Raw genomic sequence first — 7,220 nt, 5'->3', positions numbered from 1 at the left:
TAAGAGAAATTCAGATGAAGATAAAATAATCACAGAAAAATTGTAATGGATGGCCTTCCACACTGCATATCATTAGACTTTCAGTTCAAATGACTATTTGAACATACTGCTTCCAGAGTATTTTCTAATTCTAAAATTGCAAGCACATTTTCACATGTGCAATTTTTTCTCATGAAAAAGTCTTGCTTATAAGGCTGAGTGAAATCTATTCCAGGTAATACTTCAGAAACAAGAACAAATTTTTGCAGAGATTATCTTATTGAATAAGATAATTGGGAGTTAATGAAAAAATTTGTGGTGGAGACAATACGAATACAAATTTTAGTGAATATTTACATAAAGGTGCAGACGATATTTATTCAAAGGTGAAACAGAATAAATAATTCTCTGAAAGATGTTGGTTGTCTTGCCCATATTCTGCATAATGCTGCTCAAACAGCATTTAATGTCTTTCTATTAACATAAAAGCCATTGTCATTAAATTGTTCTCTTCAGCATTTGTACTCTTTGAACTGAATGATTAAAAGATTTTTGTGATCTTGTTGGCATTCAGTATTCTTCATTCTCTGGAATTCAAAGGCCCACTGGCTCTCTTTAACAGATACAGTTGGGAGAATCCTCAGTTTATTTGAAGCACTGGAATCATACTTTAATTCTGAAGAAAAAGTCTCCAAATTTTTGTTGACTTTTAAAATAATCCACTGAGTGAAGCTTATTTCTTGTTTATAGTTTTTAATATCTTTCTCAATAGGATAATGCAAATTGGAAGAGGAGCAAACAGTGACACTGAAGTACTCTATTGTTTAAAGGAAATTGTTGAACGTATTAGAGAAAGAATTAATGAAAAGTTTCTCTCTTTAAAGTGTCAGGACAATTCTTAAAGAGACAATCTTACCTATGAAAATGAAAAAAAATTCTGATTTGAAATGGATAAATTTTATGACACTTGCCATGACTACCTTTTGAAATGGATTTCATTCTTTGAAGAATTTGATTTTTTTACATGGATATTGATATAGAGATGCTAAGTAATACTGAAGAATGGAAAGTTATGTCATGGAAGATGGTACTATGTGCTTCAACAAATCAAACTGGAAGATCAGTTCTCAGAGTTATTATTTTTTTGCCAACACATGTTCAGTATACCAACTCACAATGCTAATGTCGAGAGGGTTTTTTCATTAATGAATGTTAGTGGACAAAAGAATGAAATAAGTTGATGTGACCACTGTAGAAGCTATGTAACAATGTAAATGGAACATAGATTGTAACTGCAAGGAATTTTACAAGCAAATTCTGCAAACAAGGAACTGTTAAGGAGATCCAAATCACCAGGGAAATTAAAGGGATGTAACTGAGATACTTAGAATTTATTTCAGATAAACAATGAATACTTTTTTAGTAGAAGTCTGTCCCACGGAATGTGTCTTTTATGTTAATATAGTTTATTCTCATTATTTGCAGTAAACAGGTTCTATAAAGTTGCTGAGCACACCGAATTAGTGAATACTTAATCATTGCTCCTACGGGAAATAAGGTTAGGTTCCTGCAAGCCTCTGGTCACAACATTTTTATCAACTGATCACTACATAATCTTTGAACTGTGTTTCTGTTTAAAGGCATCTTATTTAATACATAGTTTTGATTCATTAACATTCAGCTCATGACCAAGAGCACCATAATTCATGCCTGAATGAAGCTTATCTACACTTATATTTTCTCCCTAAGGCACATGACAGCCTTCTTGCTTTTAGGAACACTACACAGCACTGCAGCCCTACACCTAGGGGCCATTTTAAACAATGAAATCACCAACAAAAAGCACAGAAATGTGGAAAACATGGTAGTAAACAGAACAAGAAAAGGGCTTGTTTACAGTAGGAGAGCTGAAACAAGAAGGCAAAGCATTGCCTTGCTTAACCTCAGCTAAGAATGTATGCATTGGGTGACTAATTTTTTGCTGGTCTGCTCATGTCCATAAATAAGTATGAAAGCACCATGAGTATTGATTTTGGAGTTGCAAATAAATTGTAATGAGTAAGTGAATTTGTAAATACAGAATCCACCAGTAACGAGGATTGGCTATACATATTTATTTATTATTGGTATGGACATACTTCCACAATATATTGAGAAGGAAAGTTACAACATGGAACTTAACTAAAACTTTGGAAGCATTCCTTTCACAAACAGGAATAAGGAAGGATGTCCCTTATCACTGCTTCTAAGTGAGACAGGTGGTGAAATAGAAAAAAGAATATAGCCCTTGGATCTAGAAGAAACTCTCACTGGTGGTGAACTGAGATGAGGTTCAGGTGAAAGTGAAACACTGGCTTATGCAGTAGCTAGTGGCACTTGAATAGTATGGGGGCAATAGAAATTATAAGAATTATTGCATTTTCTGCCTTTGGTTAACTGTTTTAAAAGCCCTGAAGAAGGAAAATGACAAGCTCAGGTCAGCCAATTGTTAACTTAAAATACACTGTAGAGTCAGAGGCCTCCTGTAGTCACAGGGAAGATTGTGTTGAAAATCAGACCCAGGATCTAATTTTAAGAGTAGCAAAGCTACAAAGGAGACTGAGTGCATAGCCTCAATGGTCTCCTATGCTAAAGTTCAGAACCCTGAGAAGCACATCTCTAGTGTATTTAATATACTGTCCTTAAAATCTATCCTCATGTCGCTTATTTTTTTATTTTATTTTTATTTTTTTTGCTGAGGAAGATTCGCCCTGAGCTATCTGTTGCCAATCTTCCTCTTTTTGCTTGAGGAAGATTTGCCCTGAACTAACATCGGTGCCAATCTTCCTCTATTTTGTATGTGGGTCACCGTCACAGCATGGCTGCTGATGAGTGGTGTAGGTCCACACCCAGGAACCGAAGCTGGGCAGCCAAAGCAGAGCACACTGAACTTAGCCACTAGGCCACAGGGCCAGCCCTGTCACTTATTTAAATATATGTGTATCGTTGAAAATATGTAGTGTAGTTGTGGTTTTTAAAATTTTGCATAAATGATATGTGTTATAAATTACATTTTCTTTTTTACTCACCATTAAATTTTTAGGTCTATTTATATTGCTACATGTAAGTTTAGTTCATTGCTTTTAACTGATGTGCAGTATATAGCCATCTTACTTATCCATTGCCCCAGTGATGGACATCTACATTGTTGCCAATTTTTTCTTCCTGTCATGTCCAAATGTCAAAGCATCCTCACACATGTCTCCTTATGGGGTTAAAGAATTCCAGTGGGGTATCATCCCATTCTTCACACGGCCAGCTTCTCCTTTTCCTTTAGCCTCAACTAGAATGTCACCTCTGCCCAGAACCTTTCTGTTACCATCCCAGCTAAAGCAGGCCCTCCTCAGTTATTCTTTCAGTCCCTAGTTTGTTTCCTTCATAGCACATATAAAAAGTTAAAGTATTTTGCTTATTTCCATTTTTTTCTCTCTCTCCCACTGGAACCTAAGCTCCATGGAGCCAGGTATTTTGTCTGCCTTGTATACTTTTGTACCCCCAGCACCTAGGATAGCGTTTGGCATAAGGAGGAGCCCAATATGAATGAATGAAGAAAGAAAGGATGAATAGAAGAAGGGAGAAAGCTCTTGAGAGGAAATTTGAGGATGATCCCAACTTGGCTGACTGAGTCCTGAGGAAAGAAATGCCAGTAAGAAATTATCTATAACGGGAAATGATTGGATACCTTAAGAACTGTGGATTCTGATACTAAAGTTTGTTTTTGTTTCTGTGTTATACCCACCCTCCAGTATCCTCAAAATTTTAAGCCTATTCCTCATAAAAGCTATGTGTTAGTAGGCTTTGGAGAACAAAGGGGAAGAGGTCTGTGTCAACAGTTGGTACAAAATGGTTATGACATAAAGATAGCAACTGAAGATGAGACAGTGTAAGGGAGCTGAGGGATAGAACCAGGAATGGGAATTTGGAATAAGAGGTGACAGGAAGCTAGGAGAAAAGTTAACACCCTCTCCAAAAGTCATTAGAATACTCTAAAGGATACTGTACTTCCTATAATTGCATGAAATAGAAACTTGATATTTGTACATTAAAAGAAAGGGCAACACCAGATGATTCGAAGACAAATATATATTACATATTTTCATACTTTTATGTAGAGTACCATAATGTTCATAAGAAATTTAGGATTTAGGTAAATATATTTTCCTTCAATGGTTTCATTGGATGGTTGATTGTTCAGACTATGGCAGTGGGCGTTAAGAAACTCTAATTTGCTAACCTGGCTCCAAAGCCCTTTATTTGAAAGTAGCAGAAATGACACGGAGATTGGGATAACCAGCCTATCCTATTCCCTATAGAACTTCTAAATTAACTCACTCCCCAAACCCTTCTCTCCCCACCTCACCTACACACTGCAAAGTGCATTGTGTATCAGGGAATTCTTCTAGCCCTGTTTGGTGGGACTGAATCCTGCTTAATAGTGTGCTCTGTGAATCTAATCTCCTTACAACCAGTGTCAGGAAACGCTGGAGAAACCCCAGATGTTATCCACCTAAGGTGGCAGGCAGCATGGGACGCATGGGAGACCCTTTGTGACTTGCTGTTGACAGTGAATAAGGCACACTGGGACCTCTGATGATCTTGATGTGCTGGAGATAAATTGACCCATTGTTTCATTATGAGCCTTCGATGATATATTACCTTGGAAATTGGCTTTTTTAAGGCAAACTCCTTTGGTCTTGCTGAAAGATGGACTCAGTATGTTTTTCCCTAATGACTAAGTAAAGTAAGTTTCTAAGTACTTTGTTGTAGGAGTTGAAGCAGTCAGTAGAATGAGTTAAACAAAAGAGGTTTGGAGCAAGTAAGGCCTGAGACTGAAACTTGGTTCTGGTACTTGATAACTGTGACCTAGAGCAAGTAACCAATGATCGCTTTATAGGGTTGTTTAGATTATTAAATGAGATTATGAATATAAAGTAGTTAGAACATAGTGAGTATTTAATTGATGGATAAAAATAAAAAAAACTAATTGAATACAGATCGGTAATTATAAGCAACTTATAACAGAGGCTATAACTCTCTAAAGGTTTGTTTACATCTTTGTGAAGATTTATATAGATGATAAGCTTTTATTAAACTTAATTTACACAATTTAGACTTTTACTCTGGATCTCTGCTTTCATAGATGACTATATTCTATGTCTGAAGTCAAGCATGTAGAATATCTGTGCTAGAATATATGATAAGAATATTCCTCTGGTTGTTCTTCAAAGCTAAGATTCTTTAAACATGGTTTAACTTAAGGTTTTCTTGGACATATTTATTCTTGTGTAGAGATGAAGCTACTGGATTAGGCAGTTTTTCCAGTGTTGGTAGTGGATTCTCAGAAATTTAGACCTTTTCATTAAGTCTTCTGACCAATGGTGTTCATTTTCCAGGTAACTGACTTAATAGAAATAGTTGAGGCTGCCATGTAAGATTGTTAAGCTAACTCGCGCAAGGACTCATTCTACTTTTGATTTAACCACTTTGGAACTTTAGCAAATGGCCAAAAGCAATTTACGTAAACAACGTAATGGGCACTGAGATACCAAAGAATATAAATCAGGTCCCTGTCTCCAGTCAAAACACAGAAGCCACACAGAGCAGTTAGGAGCACCACAGTGCTGCATCACACGTCATAGACACACTAGGGATAGGATATTCTCAACCTCACTTGGATCACTACACACTTTGAAATGTTAGTCCTTTTGGTGGCACACAAATTAAAATACTCCAAATGACACTAAAACAAGATAGCAGTAACTACAAAGCAGAGTCCACTATTGGGTAACACTGTTTTGTGACATATATAAATGCCTCTGTAGGTGGCCGTTCCACTTGGCTGCCTTTTAACTTATGTTGCTGTTTGAGAACTGTGCACTGTCCTGACCATATTCTCTTACATCCTCACAAGACTAAGATCTCTCATACTCCAGCCAAAAGGGGAACTATCTTTGGTGCCAGCTTGAATTTATGCCTCTATGTGCAGCAAGCTGAGCCTCATTTTACCTTGCAAGATGGCACAGTCCACTCAGCTCAACATTCCATCTGATAGATGTCCCTGAAACGGCATGTGTAATCAGTTGTAGAACCAATAAATATCACTCTTTGGGCAAAATTGGTTGGCTTACCTGGGTGGCTCCAGAGACACCAGTGTGCCTTGGCCAACTGTTTGAGGACCTTATCTTTAACTGGAGTAGTCAAGAGAAGGAGACGGGCGGGAACCGATGTAGTCAGGGACAGCATCTTAGAGATGGACCTTGAAGGATGGGTGAGATTTAAATTTGTAGATGCAGAAATGGTGGCTATTCCAGATGAGGAGAATAGTATTGTTTGTCTCATTCTGCAGCATAAAAAATTTTCATTTCCAATTGTCTTTGCAACTGCACTTCACTTCTTGAAGTGGGGTACAATCTCCATGAGAAATCACATTTTGAAGTGTAGCACAATCTCGAGAATTCCATTTATCCAAAGTACACAGCACAAGTTTCTATGATGTTAGATCACTAAATTGCATTGCCCTCCTTTCACTTAACAAGGTATAAGAGCTCAGGTCTCCCACATGCTATTGGGTTTATGCCACAACAGTCCAACCCTGCCCTCCCAAATTTGATTTCTGGCTTTCCTTTTTATCCAGGGAATCCTGGTCAGAATACAGAGACCCCTTGGCACTTCTCAGTGCTAACCAGACCCAACCCCTTCCCAGCATCCGGCACTGTCAACTTTTCCCTCATTTAAGCCCCTCTCTCCCTTGCTCTCTCTGTACCGTACTCTTGGTTCTCCTCTACTTCTGATCATTCCTTCTCAGGCTCTTTTCCTCTGTGCCCTAAAAGTGTTCCCAAAGGCGCAGACTTGGACCCTTTTCTCTCTCCTCTACACACTCACAATTGGGGAACTGTCTAGGGAGTCTTAGAACTGCAAAATACTTTATTTGAGCTAAGCAAGCCCCTTAGTGGATGCTCACCAGCTCTCAGACGTTACTTTGTCTTGATTAAATAAAACCGACCCACAGGGACAAATAACAGGGAGAACTTCGTTATGGAAACTTCCAGCTACCATATCTGCTCGGGAGGCAGGGATTATAACAGAAAGAACCTTGTAAATAGTGTCAATTGAAACTTCCTCGTTTTCTGTTGCGTCCTTCTGATTAGGAGCACAGGCACTCAAAAGATAAGCACCCTCGAACATGTTTTCCGAGACATCCT

Source organism: Diceros bicornis, chromosome 1 (assembly GCF_020826845.1).
Source record: "Diceros bicornis minor isolate mBicDic1 chromosome 1, mDicBic1.mat.cur, whole genome shotgun sequence".
Classification (NCBI taxonomy): domain Eukaryota; kingdom Metazoa; phylum Chordata; class Mammalia; order Perissodactyla; family Rhinocerotidae; genus Diceros; species Diceros bicornis.
Note: the sequence above shows the minus strand (reverse complement) of the source record.